The sequence below is a fragment of the Pelophylax lessonae genome (assembly GCF_965119305.1).
Source record: "Pelophylax lessonae genome assembly, chromosome: 5".
NCBI classification, from domain to species: Eukaryota; Metazoa; Chordata; class Amphibia; order Anura; family Ranidae; genus Pelophylax; species Pelophylax lessonae.
In genome coordinates this window covers 541,847,390-541,865,060 of record NC_138772.1, presented here as the reverse complement: position 1 = coordinate 541,865,060, position 17,671 = coordinate 541,847,390, and positions in this window count along the sequence as shown.

The window sequence follows — 17,671 nt, the reverse complement described above, 5'->3', positions numbered from 1 at the left end:
GACAGTCCCCTTTCTTGGCGGTGCGCGCGCGCCGCCGGAGGCTCGCTCCCACTGTATTCAGTCACAGCGGGAGTCGGGCCAGGGGAGGAGCAGCGGCGATCGCCGCTGCTCTTCCCCGATCGTCGGGGAATCGAGTGTGGAGATCCGCCTGCTTGTGTAAACAAAGCGGGCGGACCTCCTAAGTGACAGTCAGGGTCAGATTGCAGGGTTCAGCATAGCTGAACCTGCGATCTGTCCTTGTGTCACTCAGTCACCTCCCCCCACACACGTTAGTAAGCACCAGGCATACATTAACCCCTCCCTCTCCAATAAAATTAACCCCTTCCCTGCCAGTGTCATTTTTACAGTAACAGTGCATATAATGTCACTGGTACCCCCAAAAGTGTCAAAAATGTCAGTCAAGGGTCCGATCTGTCGGCCGCAATGTCGCAGTCCCGCAAAAAAAAATCGCAGATCGCCGCCATTACTCGTTAAAAAAAAAAACACCAAAAATGACAGAAATCTTTCCCTTAGTTAGTAAACGCAATAACTTTTGCGCAAACCAATCAAAATACGCTTATTGTGATTTTTTTTACCAAACATAGGTAGCAGAAAAAAATTGGTCAAAAATCTAAAAAAATTTAGATTTTTACATTTTTTTGGGGGGGGGGGGGGAATTTCATATAAAAAAATGTGAAAAATATTGTTATTTTTTCAAAATTTACGCTCTTTTTTTGTTTATAGCGCAAAAAGTAAAAATCGCACAAGTGATCAAATACCACCAAAAGGAAGCTCTGTTTGTGGGAAAAAGAGGACCTAAATTTCGTTTGGGTACGGCGTCGCACGCCCGCGCAATTGTCAGTTAAAGTCGCACAGTGCCGAATCGCAAAAAGTGGCCTGGACGTAAGACAGCAAAATCCTCCGGTGGTAAAGTGGTTAACTAAACCCAGTGACAATCGCCCTCAATCTGTTGCAACTTAGATTGTGGTCCCACTAGCTGGAACATTTTGTGCAGGGTGAGGCTGAGAGTATCATGATTGTGTATCAGTGACAGCGCTGTGTTAGGTTAGCCAGCCATTTGTCACAAGTTTGTGAAAGTGGCAGTGGCCTCGCACTACGTTTGTCACAAAAACAATTGACATATATATGTGCTTTGACAACGTACAGAACGGTATGTCTAAAGTTCCGATTAAAGGGTCTGCTTGAAACGTTCAACGGTTGGAGTGTGCCAAATATGCAGGAGCTTGGGTTCGGATCCAGAAGTTAGGTGTCATTGCTCAGCCAATGAGACAATGACCTTCTAGCCATATTAGGTCAATGAGGCCATTAGCATCCCAGTCCCTTTGTGTAAGTTGTGAGGTAAGGAACCTCTCGCCCACAGCTCACTGGCCCTTGGGTTGGGTTAGTATCAAACTTGGGTTAGTATCAAATACAGGGCTTATTTCTCTGAGAATAGGTGCAGGTACTCCCCTCTTCTGAGTCACCCCTTGTCTCCACTCCCTACCCACCTCCGAACGCTGTCCTTTGGTTCCACCCTCTGCCCACCTCCCAGTACCCCCCCCCCCCCTTTTAGAGAATACATAACCAAGTATCATGTTGTGGTTCTAGGTAATTTGTATGGAATTTGTTAATGATAACTAGAAAAACAGTAAAATAGATCCCCTGGAATCAGCAACAATAGACCCCCCCCCCCAACACTAGATCCCCCAGCAGCAATAAATCTTCCCCTGCAACAATAGAAACAAACTGTAAAATAGATCCCCTGCAATCAGAAACAATAGACCCCCAACAACAATAAATCCTCCCCTACAATAATCCCCCCCCCCAAAAAAAATCCTCCCCTGCAACAATAGACTCCCCCCCAACAACAATAGCCCCCCAGCAACAATAAATCATCCTCTACAAGACCCCCCCCAATAAATCCTCACCTGCAACAATAGACTCCCCCCCAACAATAGCCCCCCAGCAACAATCGTTCCCCCAAGCAACAATAAATCCTCCACTGCAAAAAAAAGCCCAACCAACAACAAAATGCCCCCCAGCAACAATAGAGTCACCCCAGCAACAATAGATCCTCCAGCAACCAGCATCAATAGGCCCTTCAGCTCACCCCACTTGCCCCAGCACCCCTTTGGCATTGCATACATTCAGACTGGAGGTTCCAGGACTGCGTTCCCCCGCGTTCCCGCTGAAAAAAAGCCCTGATCAAATCCAAGCCCAAACCAAAGCTCCATCAATAGTGCCAAATGACATGTGGAAGAGATTTTTACTGAGAGGGGAAGGCTTGTAAGAGAATGTGGATAGAAGTACCAAATAAGGCTTCCACTGTACCATATTCATAATGTACACAAAAAAGATTGGAGAAACAAAATTTCTCCTTGTTTAACATCAAACCAAGGAAAACCTGTCAAGGCTTTTAAGAGCCGTTGTACCATCTTGTGTGATTGATTGGACTCAGGACTGAACCAGGACTTGACAAATATTTTTCAATCTTCAACCCTTTTGTTTTGCTGTTGAATTGTTGTATCTTTGTTACCTCTGTAATACCCTTTTTCTTTAAATAATTTATTTGCACAGGGGGGGGGGGGGGCATGGTTTGTGGAGCAGCACTGGCTGAGGCTGCCACGCATACAGTAAAACCTTGGATTGAGAGTAGCTTGGTTTGAGAGCGTTTTGCAAGACAAGACAAATTTTTTTATAAATTTTGACTTGATAAACAAGCGATGTCTTGATATACAAGTAGCGCCATGCCACAACTGAATAAAAGAGAAGAGAGGGGCCTCTAAGTTTAGCAATATGCTTACATTTAATTAAGGTACAACATTTAGCAACTCAGATGGTTGATGAATAATTTAGGGTATCTAAGTATGTAGGCATCCGGGGTAAAGCTGTCCACACAGACCATCCTCCGTACCACCATCAACGTCATTCCTTCCCCACTGTGCTCCACGAGGGCTTCAAGCCTTGCTTTAAGATCGCTCTACTGCAGGGTAGTCTTCCTGGTCATGACTGCAGACTGATGGCGGTGAGAGCCGGCGGTGAGGAGGATGGTCTATGTGGACAGCTTTACCCCGGATGCCTGCATACTTTTATTCTTCAACCTTGTGAGTTGCTAAATATTGAACCTTCATTAAATGTAACCATATTGCTACACTTAGAGGCGCCTCTCTTCTCTTTTATAAACTGTAGCTGCTGCTGGATTTTGCTTCTAATCCCCTTGTGGAGGCGCCATTTGTGGATGGACATTTTATGGTTACACAACCTATCACATTGCTAGAATCTTTTTATATGGACTATAAACTGAAGGACTTATATGAATAAATGGCTGTGGAACAAATCATCTATGTTTCCAATATTTCTTATGGGGAAATCTGCTTTGATACATGAGTGCTTTGGATTGCAAGCATGTTTCCGGAACTAATTGTGCTCGCAATCCAAGATTTTACTTTACATGTAACAACCAGGATCAGGTCAAGCGAACGGTGGTTCCTCTGCTATAATCTTCTCACACTACTGGATGAGTGCTATCCAGTGTAGGTACCCCTATTTCTAACTACTAGTGGGACAGTACAATATAAGACAATAACTGTGCAATTAATACAAGTGATCAATGTCGGTTTCCTGTACTCTGGGCGATATACATCATTCCCTATCAGTGGAAGCTGGTGCTCCATTCTTTTGGGGGGGGGGGCAGAAAACAAACCCCCCCATTTTCTCTCCTGCCCACCAGCCAGCCCACTTGCCCACCAGCCAGCCCGACCTCCTGCCACAATTTTGTACACACTAGAGAAAGTTTTATTGGGTTGAAATCAAAGTTCCTTACAAATTTCCTATGACTAGTACTCCAAACACACCCGAGGAATGTGAAATAGATCCACAAGCTGCCTAGAGGAGGATATCCTCTATGTGCCTGCACTCCTCTATCACCCCTCTTTTTCCTGCACTCCATCCTGATGAAGAGTGGAAGTAGTGGCATTCAGTGGTGAGCAGTCTGAGAAGCAGCACGCAGCATTTGCTGAATAGAGGAGTTCTTTTTCCTTCTGGTCAGCGGCGCGCTAGAGCTTTCTTTTTCCTTCCCACACCAGTCTCCGAGTTGTGTGCAATTATCTCACGATCCTTTCCCCTTTTCTGCCTCTCTCTAAAGCCCCGTACACACGATCAGTTTATCGAACGATCTGTCGTCCGTCTTTTGTGGCATGCAAGTCTGATGTGGAAAGTGAAGAGGTTATTTTCATACGAATTTTCCTGTAGGACAGAATTCTACTTCAGAAGTGATGTCATGTGTTGGATTGCTTTGTATGCGTTCTTTCATCACTGAGCATGCCTAGTCATGCTCTTAAGATTTTTTTCCGTCTAAAACTGTACTAATGAGACGAAAATCGGAACGTTGTGTTGACGGACGACAAAAATTTTTTGGCCTGCACATCAGGATTTTGTCGGCCGAAAAGTCGGGAGTCGGCTGTCGAAAGCACCATACTAACAATCCGAAAATCGGCAGATCGGTCGTCGGGCGAAATTTCCCTTCAGATATTCTTATTGTGTGTACGGGCCTTTAGTCTCTCACATTACCAGCCTGTGAGAGTGCTCAGCTCCCAGTCCTAGCACCAAATTAGTCCCAGTCCACCTAATACTTCCAGAGTCCGTCTCTACCCACCAGGCCACCCGTCAGCCAGCCCCCCCTTACCCTATCCAGATTCATGAGCGGCTTCCTTGGCTTCTCCTCCCGGCCAATGCCGAAAACGCCAACTTGCCGAGAACTCCAATCACGTCACTTCCGGTGACTGTACATCATGAATAATTGGAGATTTCGACAACTTGGTGTTTTCACAGAACAGACAGCAGCGAATGTTGATTCGCTAATGTCACACGAGTGGGTCGGCTGGTGGCACCCCAAGCTCATCCTTTTTTTAGGCCAATTGAAGCCTCCGGCTCTAATCATGTGCTTCTAAAAAAGAGAAAAAAAAAACTTATAGAAATCCATGTATCTGGCGCCCGCTTGGAGATTAGGGGCGGGGTGCATGGAGATTAGGGGGGCGGCGACCGCTGTTCCCTATGTACAGGACTTTTTTTTTTTTAAATGTCATACTATTTTAATGAATTATGAATATACTTTATATTTTTTAATATGGTTGTTCACCTCTCGCTGTACCTGTAAAGTCCAATATTATGGAGGACCAATTTTGCTTCTCCAATCTTTTGATTGTTTGCTCCTTTATCAACATCCTGACATTTTTAAATAACCTTATTTTAGTCCCAGTGATCTCATCACTAAATCTCTGTGCTTATCTATGCAATGTAGGCAGATCATAGCTGGTAGGAGAGGCCAGCAGGAGGCTGTACATAGTTGTCTGAAAAAAAAATCACAGTACCTTGTCACGTCTCAAAAGTCCTCAGCACTTATTCCACCAGTGGGTGTCAGTCTGGAGCAGTGGGCATTGCTAGACAGACTGTATTTGCATGCAGACTGCCCTGGGTAGCACCCACATGTGATGCTGGGCCTCCATAATTGAAAGAACTGAAATACAATTAATGAAAGGGGCAGGCCAGGGATATCCAGGTCGAGGAGGAATTGGCTAGATCAACCATTGTCAACCATGGTTTCTCCAGAGGTTGCTAGGGGTTCCTTGAGCTGTGGCTGGTTGACCTTCCTTATGATGGTGCTGCAAAGTTCTAGGACCAACAACACTTGGAAAGCCAGCAGAATGAAACCAATTTGCAGCCTGTAAGTGTCGCATTATTCATACTGACCATCAATGTAAGGGGCCATTGACTCTCGATTAATTGGTTTTAGTAGAGGTTCCTTCAATGCACGGAAATTAATCTAGGGGTTCTTCTTGGCTAAAAAGTTTGGCCTAGATCAGCGTTTTTCAACCTTATCAACACACAGGAACCCTTGAAAAATCTTTGGGGGTTTTAGGGAACCCCTTCTAATAGTTACTATATTTATAACCCATGATACGTTAATGGCATCCCAGTCTTAGTCCATAGGGTTCAATATTAAGTTGGCCCACCCTTTGCAGCTATAACAGCTTCAACTCTTCTGGGAAGGCTGTCCACAAGTAGTGCGTCTATGGGAATGTGTGACCATTCTTCCAGAAGCCAGGCACAGATGTTGGACAAGAAGGCTTGGCTCACAGTCTCCACTCTAATTCATCCTAAAGGTGTTCTATCGGGTTGAGGTCAGTCAAGTTCCTCGCTCATCCATGTCTTTATGGACCTTGCTTTGTGCACTGGTCCGAAGCAATTGATGCACAGTGGATTATGGTGTGGAGTTGTTTTTCAGGAGTTGGGCTTGGCCCCTTAGTTCCAGTGTTGTTAGCGAGATGGTCTGCAGGAAAAATGCTCCCTTTTCTTGTGGTCATTGGGAAGAAGTCCCCCCTTACAGATAGCTAAAAAGATCAATGTTGTCAGTGGGAACTTATCTGAGAGGCTGATATTGCTAATAGCTTAAGGAACCCCTGGCAACCTCTCGAGGAACCCTGGTTGAGAAACCATGGGCTAGATAATGTTGGATATCCTCCAGCCTGGAAATGAGGTGGGCTCTATCTAACTTGCTGCAGCTTCTCATACACATTGTGAGAAGCGCACAGTGTGCAGTGAAATCAGGGAAGGCCATTTCAGTCCAGGAGAGGAGCCGCTACAACTGTGCAAGAATAAAGGGAAGTTTAGTTTTAAGATCTAGGCAAGTTTTACAAGTAATTTATTTTCCTGGAAAAGGTCTGTGAAAATTCTAATTAAAAGTGTTCTAATGCAGTTATTTTTAATAGACCCAGGTTGTAATTAACCACAATGAAACATTAAGCTGTTGGTGGCCCTGATTAGGGATCAATAGGGACGGGCTACCTTGCGATGGTAATGGTCTGTGTCGTTGCGTGAGAGAACGAAGACACTTTCCAGCTCAGTTTACTGATTAGCGAGAAATTGGAGCATTAAAACCCGAAAGCCAGAGTAATTGTGTTTTATAGCTCCAGACAGGAAAGCTAATTATATTTTCCACATATAAAAACTCTGGAATCAGACTGGAACAAGATAAGCCTCGTTTTACTTTGTGTCACCATGTGGTTTGGATTTTTTGGAGGTTTCTTGTTGTATAGGCAGCCATGAGATAAATATCAGGCTGCCAATGCTGACCTCACTCTGAAAATCCTAATTGCCTGGCTGTGTCTGGATCCTCATGTTAAGGTTAAATGAGCTGAAAAAGCAGGTATATCAGAATAAGGGCTCTTTCACACGGGCGGTCCGATCAGATCCGCCTGTCAGTTCTTTAGGCGGATCTGATCGGATGCCCCATTCAGCCCTTTGGGGCAGCGGATGTCAGTGGTGACATGTCCGCTGACACCCGCTGCCATCCGCATCCGATCCTGTCCGTGAAACCCTATTTTCCATCCATCCTGGGGATCAGATTGGATGAGAGCGGACAGGCGGTCCGCTCTCATCCGATTCCCCATAGAGAGCAGTGGGGGCTGTGACACCTCCCTCTCCGCACTGCAAGCAGAGACAGAGCTGTCATCCGCCGGCTCAGCGGGGATCGCGGATCGATCCCCGCTGAGCAGCACGGATCCGCCTACGGAGGCGGACCGTGTGAAAGAGCCCTAAATGACTTCACTCTCTACATCAGGCATGTCTAACCTGCGGCCTGCAGGCCTGGAACCGCAGGCAATGTGTAGGTAGCCCAGGGTACCGGCCATTTTCAACCTTTGTTACCCCTGAGGAACCCTTGAAATAATTTTTAGGTCCAGGGGAGTCCCCACTAAAAACAATTTGATGGGGGTAAAAAAAAAAATGCCCAATTCATTGATGGATAGTGGGAAGAATGTGCTCCCTCCCTTACAGTAGTGGTCAGAATGCCACCCTTGCGGATAGCTAAAATGATCATTGCAGTTTGCCACAGCTCAAGGAAAGCTGTGGCAAACTGCAATGGTACCCTGGAACCCTAGAGTCCCTCCCTTTGGAGGGAACCTAGGGTTCCAGGGTACCAGTCTTTCTCAACGTTTTACCCATGAAGAACTCTTGAAATAATTTTTAGGTCCACATGGCCCTGCCATGTGCTGTTAGCCTTAGAATAATGTAGGCACCTTCAAATGAGTGATCAATCAGCCACAGCTCTAGGAACACCTAGTAGACCCCGAAGGAACCTTGGTTGAGAATGGCTGTTCTGGACTAACTTTGCATAGGAACGAATGTGATTGCAAGACCAGCTAGGAGGATTTTGACATTCCCTTAATAAGACTGACTGACAGGGATGCCAGGGTCAGGGTGGTGGGTAGGATGGCTGCAATATATTACCCAACGTTGAATTCTCAGCGATGAAAACCAACCTATATGACCAGACATGATGGTGTTAACATAGCCATAGCCTGACAAGTAGTCACAACTTCTCAGATTTCTGTCCTCCTAATCTTACTGTCTGTTTTCTAACTTAAGAAAACTTCCAAAGGGGAATAAAGAAGTGAAAAAAAGGAGCTCCGGTGTATGCAGAACGCACAGCTGCTTGTCAGCTGGATCATATGTCTAAATCTCATGCACACCAACTATAATGACCATAATAATATGGAAATCTCTCTTCCTGAAAAGATGCTGGGGTCATGTCTGGAGACAAGCTTAAGTCCATTCAGGGCCATCAAATCCATATTTAACAGCAAGAGAAGAAAATACTTTGAACTCTAATAGCTGTGGTTGTAGCCCCAGGGGTTTGTTTGACTAAAGAAGCTGTGAATTATTCACAGGTGTGTATATACAATGGGGATTACTCAAAAGGTCACCAACCATAGTACTTTTCCTTATTTTACCTTTAGACGTGTCTGCTTTCGAATTTGTAAAGTAGATATAAACCCTAACCCAATGAAATGTTGTTTGCGAAAATACAGTGTATATTTTATAGTACACAACTGCCATTTTCTTTTTTAATAAATTACTTGTTTTCAACATTTTCATTTGCAATAATTTTTATTAAATTTTCCAATAACAGGGTAACAATCATAAACAAATCAAGTGAACTCAAAACGAACATAAAAGGTGTCATAAAGAACACAGGCAACTATAAACAGTGGAACAGCATAGGTACATGAGGCAAGCATGGCAAAAAAAGGGGGAAATATAGCGCGTGTGCCAAGTGATTTACTCAAAAGGCAATATCTGTCCCCTACACTGCTAGCAACCAAAGAATCCAGGGCGCCCAGCATCCCCATTGAGGACGCCGCCGGGGCGCACCGGAAAGGTGGACGTCGCCCACCCCCCACCTGGCCTCAAACATTTCAGGGCCATGAGGGCTAACGACACCACAAAGGCCGCTAGGAACTATAGCCTCATCGTAGCGGAGTAACGTAAAGTGACCAAAAAGACAAGAGGAGGAGAGACAAAAAGAAAGTAAGGGGGGAACGACAAAAGAAAGAAGCGGGAGAAGGAAGAAGGAAGAACAGTCCAAGAGTGGGCACCAATTGGACAAGTTGACTAAGCCACATAGGCTGGAGGGCCCGTTCGGCAATGATTACAAATAGGCCGATAGGTAGTGGATCCAGGGTTCCCAAACTTTATCAAATTGGCGGTGACTATCCAGAAGAGTGAAGAAAAATTCATTAATTAGGGATGGAGGCATATAGCCTTAGTCAGGTTATGCCTCATATAAAGTCCCAAACTTTTTTCTGTTCATAATATCCAGAAGAGTGGCCGAGAGGCGTTCGTTTAGCATGATCCAGGTCAATTTATGATTGCTAAGGTCAAACGGGACAGTAGGGCACCGCCAAGAGTGCGCAATCGCCAGCCTGGCTGCCGTAAAGATAAACGCCACCAATTTCCTAGCCCTGCGGGGCATCGACCCTGGAGAATGTCCAAGCAACGCCTGTTCAGGCGACTTGGCAGGTTAACCTGAGTTAGAGAATATATAAAGTTATGCACCCTGATCCAAAACCTCTTTACCTTGGGGCAGGTCCACCAAATATGTAGAACCGTGCCCCGCTGGCCACAGCCACGAAAACAAGTTGCCGGGGCCCCCAGAGCACAGGCAGCTATACGTGTCGGCACCATACACCATCTCATTAAGACCTTAAAATTAGCCTCGATTAAAGAGGTATTTACATATGACCTAGAGGCACTCCGTCCCATCTGGAACCAATCCTCTAGTTCATACGCAGAATCAAGGTCCTGTGTTTTCAACATTTTTGATCCTGTGCTGTCTTTCAGTGCTGATCACCTTGAAGCCACTTCCTAACTATATTATCTCCAGCAATGATGGCATAGCATTTCTCAGGATCAGTTTCCTGATGGTTTGAACAGCGGACCATGCCTATAGAACGTGTGTTGAGCAGGCCCTTGTTGTCAGGCCCGGGACAAGGGGTGGGCAGGAGGGACGGCTGCCCTGGGCACTGTGGTATCATGTAAGGTGGGGGTGCCACAAAGAAATTGGGGGGTGGGGAATTGTGTTGGAAAAGAGAATGGGGGGGGGGCAGCAGGGGGTAAGAATTGTTCCAGGAGGAGAAATTTGGGGGGGTGCAAAGAGTGGTGATCTAGGAGGGATTTGTGTTGGGATGGGGTGGAGAAGATTTGTGCTGGGAGGGAGGGATTTGAAATGAGAGGGGGAAGATGTGACCTGGGAGGGGAAATTTCAGGGGTAGAGGATTTGTGCTAGTAGGGGTGAATTTTTTTATGGGGGGGGGGGCATTTGTGCTGGGGGAAATGTGGGGGATTGGGGGGGCGGGATTTGTGCTGGGGGGGTTCAGCAGGAGGGCAGATTTGTACTGGGAGGGGAAATTTATGCTTAGGGGTAAGCATACAGATTAGTGCTCTTGTGGGGGGAATTTTGCTCACACATAATGCTCATACATCTTTGGGGGGATGTGCAGTTTGGAATGTTTGCCCTGGGCTCTAGATGACCTTGTCCCAACACTGCTTGTAGTCTCCACCGGAAGCCCTTATGACAAGGTGACAACACAGGAGCACAATTATGAGACAGGGACAAACCATTTTCAACTTATAACAGGAAGTGCCGGAACAAGGACTTTCATGGCAGGATCACTATGTATTGCTTTCAAATACAGCTTCAGATTTATAAATAATAAAATAACTTTTGAAATTGAATTAAGGGAACCCCTTCTGTGGATCTTGGGGGTACTGTGTGCAGGGTTTCCTCACAGAAACGCATTCTGCCTGCAAAGTAAATATTGGATATCTGTCTGCAGGTTTTTTGCCGGAGGACCCCCTATTTTTTAAATCCTTTTTTCTTTTTTCTCTTCCCTTTTTCTCCTCTCTCTCCCTCTCTTTCTCCTTGTCCTTAAAAGATCCTTTTATTTTTGTATTACCTTTCACCCGTTTTTTGTTTGTTTTTTTCTCTCTCCCATTCCTCTATCCTTGTGCTTCCGAATCCTTCTTCCCGCGTTAGAGTGCCCCCATACTCTTCTCTGCTGCTTACTCGCAGCATTGTAGTCTTCGACTGCTCGTTTTCTCCCCTCCTTGTCTTGTTCAGCTGACGTCACTAGCGTGTCAGCACTCTAAAGCGAGAAATGACGGCGGCCTTAGGAGGATGCATGTGCGCATGCGCAGGAGGATGCGTGTGCACATGCGAGGGCGCATGCGTGGCTCCTTGATTCCATGGTGGCCATTTTGGTTAAGGGAAACAATCAGGGCTTTCCCTTGAAGTTTCCCTTACCATTCCAACCAATGGAGGGGGGGGGGGATTTCTGGTTTCCTCCCTCCTCCTTTCTTTTAAAGGTACCATTAGCCTCTAAATCGATATATAAGACACGAAAGCTTCGAAATGTAGTCATTACAAACAATTATCCAAGTGATCCAGCCAGGAGATTGGTTGATATCGCTCGACCTTCAGGATGCCTATCTTCATATCCCAATCCTCCCATCCTTTCAAAAGTTCCTGAGATTTGCAGTAGGAGGAATACATTTACAGTTCAAAGCCCTTCAGTTTGGCCTCTGCACCTCTCCTCGTGTATTTACTCACCCCCCTCTGAGAAAAGGGTTTAAGGGTGTTTCATTATCTGGACGACATCCTTCTCCTTGCAGAAGACCCAGCTCAGCTCATGTCCCACAGAGAGATTCTTCTTCAGTCCCTATGGGAGTGCGGGTGGCTAAAATACCTCAAGAAGAGTCATCTGTCCCCAACGCAACACATGATCTATCTAGGGGCCTTGTTCAATACCCGGCTGGGGACGGTATCTTTACCCCCTGAGAAAAGAGACATTATCATTCAGAGCACGATCAAGGTCATCTAGAGTTCACATCTAACGGCCTCCCAGTTTCTGAGCCTAGTGGGCATGATGTCATCCTGCATCCCCATGGTGCAGTGGGCTCACTGGCAGCTGAGGTTCTTCCAAACAGGCTTCCTAGCTTAGTGGGAGAAGGAACACCTTTCCCAGAGGATCAGAGTAACCTGTGTAATGCGCAGGAGTCTACACTGGTGAACAAAGAAGGAGAACCTTGAGAATCCCCATCATCTAGGCTCATTCTCTTGGACCATTGTTACATCAGACGCAAGTGGACATGGTTGAGGCGCCAATTGCGAAGATACAAGACTCCAGGGAAGATGGTCTTGCTCAACCAAGGGAATAGTATCCAATGTTCTGGAGTTAAGGCCTTTCTAGCTCTAACATCCTTAATGCCCCTTCTCCAAGGCCACAGAGTTCTTCTCAGGCTGGACAACAAAGCAGCAGTGTCTTACCTGCAGAAACAAGGGGAAACCCGCAGCAGATCCCTTCTTTTGGAAGTTGAACCCATAATGCTTTGGGCGGAGAGGAACCTTCTGGATCTCAAGGCAGTTTACCTCCCTGGCAGGCTAAACACAATATCGGACTCTCTGTCCAGACGTTTTGTGGACAACAACGAGTGGTGTCTCCACCATCACATTTTTTTCCAGGTCTCCAACCTCTGGTTTCCCCCACAGCTGGATATGTTTGCCACTCCAGAGATCTCAAGACTCCCCAGGTCCTTCTCTCGTCTCCCCCACCCTCAGGCGGAGGCGGTGGATGCCCTGACGTGCCTTTGGAATTTTTCCATGGCATATGCCTTTCCCCTGCGCCCTTTGATTCTGAAGTTCCTCCGGAGGCTCCTCAGAGAGTCAGTCCAGTTCTTGGCGATTCTCCCATTCTGGCCGAAGAGACCTTGGTTCCCTCTAGCCTTATGTCTCAGTGTCGGGTCCCCTGTCAAGATCCCTCCGTTTCCCGATCTGCTGTCTCAAATGGGCCAATTTTAACCTCCTGAAAGACAATGGATTGGCAAAAGAGAACATTTGTGTTAAATATAATAAAAGGCCACAGACACTTCCAAGAATGAAAGATCAATAATTTTATATTACTTGTTTAAAGAATTTAACAAGTTTTCATAAAAGTACTGTAGTTCAAAACAGCACATCATTGGGGAGGTATAATTACAAGGTTACAACATATAAGATTAACATACTTCCACAATGGTTTACTATATGATAGTTCCAGCAAGTAATGTAATGCATTTGAGAAGATTGTCTTGCAGTTTGTTTCTGGACAAGAAGTAGGGCAAATAACAGTAAGAAAGTAGGGAAAAGTTAGAATGTGGAGGGGGATCTGAGGTCAAATGACTTAAAACTGGCCATACACTAGTAGAACTTGGATCCATGTGAACATTCCTACAAACATTTGTATGAAAATTACGAGTACATTCGATGACTTGATGAATGTCTTTTGAAAGTACTATACAATTTTGTATGCTTTCATTATTCCATATTGGAATAATTGGACTTTACAGAACTAAAACTACATTTTACTGTTAGAAATTCCTTCCTTTAAGCAAAATTTTCCATTCTGCTGCTTTAAATTTTCTCGATACTAATAAATAAAAAACAAAATGTTCTTAAAGTGGATCTTTACTGCATCTGAGAACCACAAACCAAAAAACACGATTTAATTAATTTTTAATATTCAAAGCAAACTCCCCCATCCATCCGTGTCTCTATGCTTATTTTCTTGAGAAATCACTTTGTAAAATACCCCCCTCCCCCTAGCATTTCTGTCCGTGGTCATCTTGAGTAAGGGCAAATGATTCATGTACCTGGAATCCATCTGCCCTTAGCTCAAGCATGCATACAGGAGAGTGTGCTTAGCTGGGGAAACCCTTCCTCCTCTCCTTCCCTCCCCTCCTGAAGACTCCTGGGATGTATGATATCATCTGTCTAGGAAAGAAACCAGAAAATAACTGAAGAAATGTAAAAAAAAACAAACAATAAAAGCAAGTAAATATGATATACTTTCCCTATCTATTTACTAATGCTAGCAGAATGAGGATAAAAATAATCAATGTTAATTGGGAGAGTAAAGTTCCACTTTAAACATTTTGGAACAAAATTCTACTAGTGTGTGACCTGCTTAATGCCCCATACACACGTGCAGATTATCTGCAGACTTTTGTCTGCAGACTTACCTTTTCTATGTAGTGCAAGGGCCTGCCGGATTGCATACAAATTGAAAGTGTTTAGGTTTGACCTCATATTATATGGTTTTGGTAAGTCTGCAGACAAAAGTCTGCAGATAATCTGCACGTGTGTATGGGGCATTAGGCATAACAATTTTCTAATGGTTACTGGGGTCAAATCAACGATCGTTTTAGACTGTGGTAACAAGAAAATTTGAGGAGCAGGATGGAAAATGTTTATTGTTTCTTATCTGAATGAGCAAAATTCTAAAGGGAAAATTTGTACATATTGTAATGCTTATGTGCCAGGCAATAAAGAAACCTGTTTAAAGCTGTCCATTCATTATGCAATTTTCTCTTATTCAACTACGATTTGAAGGAAAGAAAATTCCTCTTGCTGCGCTATTGTATTCTGTTTAACCACCGTCAGAGTACAATGGATTACTCCTTCCATCTATAGCCGCTGGCACTGATCGTATGGGGAAAAAGAACGACAGGCTGGTTGCACTGAAGTCGATCTACCTGCCTGCCCATAGATGAATCAAAATGTGTCAGATTCCTGCTTAACTGGCCAAATTTTGATCAGTCAATGGCTGGCTTAATACATCTAGGGTTCCATTCAAGTAGCAGTCCTGGATAAAATTTAAAGTGCTTTCAAACAAAATTAGTTGACTCAATGATGGTGAGATAAAATGCTCTGGTTAACAATTTTTCAGAATTTCAAGCAATAGTTTGAGCGAAATCCTAATGGTGTATGCCCTACCTAACCCCAAGAGCTAGGGTCTATTGAAAGACATATCTGATAACATCTGAGGATTAGGAGGCAGCTTTTAAAGTCTGGAGACAAATAATGTTGGATCCAAGAGGACCACAGTTTCTTAAAGGAAGCCATTAATATAACAGTTCATTTGTCATTGGTCATCATCCATGTGACCCTGGATATGACTTAATGCAGGTTTACAGGATTCGATTTCCATGCTTTCACTACGGTTCCTTTGGTTGCAGCATAAATCAACGTCATTACATTCAGAGTGCGTGATCCATTATGGGTTTTTTTAAGGAACGACACTTCCATGGATGTCTCAATGAGGTGGAATGGGTGTTGAGTTATGCAATATGTACTCACCCACAGTGCATGTGCCACTGAGGATTGCCCATAATTTATGGTGGAAGATGCCTCAAAACTCTCTAGGGCAATTTTTAAACTTTGACAAGAACGTCAGATATCCTGACCAATATTTCTGCCACTGTTTGCCATATCAAAATCAGCATGTAAACTTTGCTCGAAGTAATGCACTTTTCATAACTCCATCTTGAAAAAAGACATTGGCAGTTTACTTGACAAGTAAAAAGAAATACTAATACTAGCAGCATTAATTAGATGAATAAATTATTAAAGCCAGTAATGTGTCCTCATAGATAATTTACAAAATGCTAAGCTGGTGAAAGTACATCTGTAGAACAAGCTTTGTGCCCAACTGACATTTTATTTAAGTTATGGTTGAAGGGGCACACGGAGCATCACTAAAAGAAAGAGGGCTAAAGGGCCACATACACGTGAATATTTTTGATCTGGGCTTAGATTCTGTATACTAATCCATAGAGATTCAGCAGGCATTTACAAAGCATTCAGCCAGTCTGAGCAACGTTATAAAAAACCCTTAAAGCCCAACTCTGGAAAAAATAAAAGCCCTCCTGGGCCCACACTGCATGGGTTAGCGGCTCGTTTATGTCTAGGGGACTGTAAAAGCACTTTTACATTTTTCATCCATTACTTCCCCAGCAAACCACGCTCCCCTATGCTCCAGCAATAGTCCTCATATCCAATGCAGAGTCTTAATGATGTCAGGGGGCATTCAATTTCCACAGTACAGCAGAGAAGAGGCTATCGGGACAGTTATAACAGCCCAGAGGAGCCTGCAGTTACGGAGGAATAGGTAAGTAAAACTACTTTACCCAGTTCTCGTAGACATAAATGAGCCGGTAACCCACTGCAAGGGAGGACTTTTACCTTTCCTGGAGTTCAATGTCCCTTCCACCAGACTATTAATTTCAGCAACAATCGTCCTCTAAGATGTTATACGCTTTTAGGGTTTGTTCACACCAGCCTGAATACTAAAATGAGTAATTTCAGGATGTGGTCAGGTGTCCGTTGTGTACAGGCGGCAGGGCTGCCATCAGGGGGGGACAGCCCATACACCTGTAGGGGGCCCAGGCATTCCAAGGGGCCCAGCCGCCCAGGCCTAACCAACGAGATCAAGTTGTTGCTGCTGTAGTAACTAGCAGGGTGGCCGCAGAGTAAGCTGATGCAACGAAAGGGATGTCTCTTTGCTGGATTGGGATGTCTCTTTGCCGAATATATGAGGCCGTCTCTTTGCTGGATTGGGCTGTCTCTTTGCTGAATATATGGGAATGTCTCTATGCTGGATTGAGATGTCTCTTTGCTGGATTGGATGTCTCTTTGCTGAATATATTGGGATGTCTTTTTGCTGGATTGGATTCATTTTCATATATTAAGTTGCAAGAGTGTTAAAATAAAAGTGGGTGCACTGAATGACTCGGTGGGATGGCCAGCGGGCGGATTCGGTGGGACGGCCAGAGGGCCGGCCCTGGGGAATGTTGGTTGTCAGGCCCGGAGGGGCCCAGGTCTAAAGCTGTGTAAGGGGCCCCAACATTTCTGATGGCTGCCGTGACAGGCGGTGAGGGGTGGATACCTGGGAACTCAGAGTATCCAATTATAGTGCAGAAGTGTCTTTTGGAATTTAATTTAACCTCACTAGTTCAAAAACCAGGACTAAGGTAAGTGTATTTTCTTTTCTTTTTTCTACAGGTGTGTTTTTTTTTTTGTTTACAGCTTTAATGCAGCAATTTGTAAAGGAGAAAGAAAGAAAGAAAGAAAGAAAGAAAGAAAGAAAGAAAGAAAGAAAGAAAGAAAGAAAGAAAGAAAGAAAGAAAGAAAGAAAGAAAGAAAGAAAGAAAGAAAAAGAAAGAAAAAAAGAAAGAAAGAAAAAGAAAGAAAGAAAGAAAGAAAGAAAGAAAGAAAGAAAGAAAGAAAGAAAGAAAGAAAGAAAGAAAGAAAAAAAAAGAAAAAAAAAAGAAAGAAAAGAAAAGAAAGAAAGAACTAAACATTCTCTCCCAGGAGATTGTGGATCATCCAGGATTCCAAACTTTGATTGGTGTATCATTTGTAACATAATAATCTCACTACAATGTATCTAAGGCTGCAAGTATATTTTGAACATCAGGGGCTGTGGATAGGGGGAGAAAGTTGAAGGGAAAAAAAAAAAGAATAAAAAGGTATATTTTA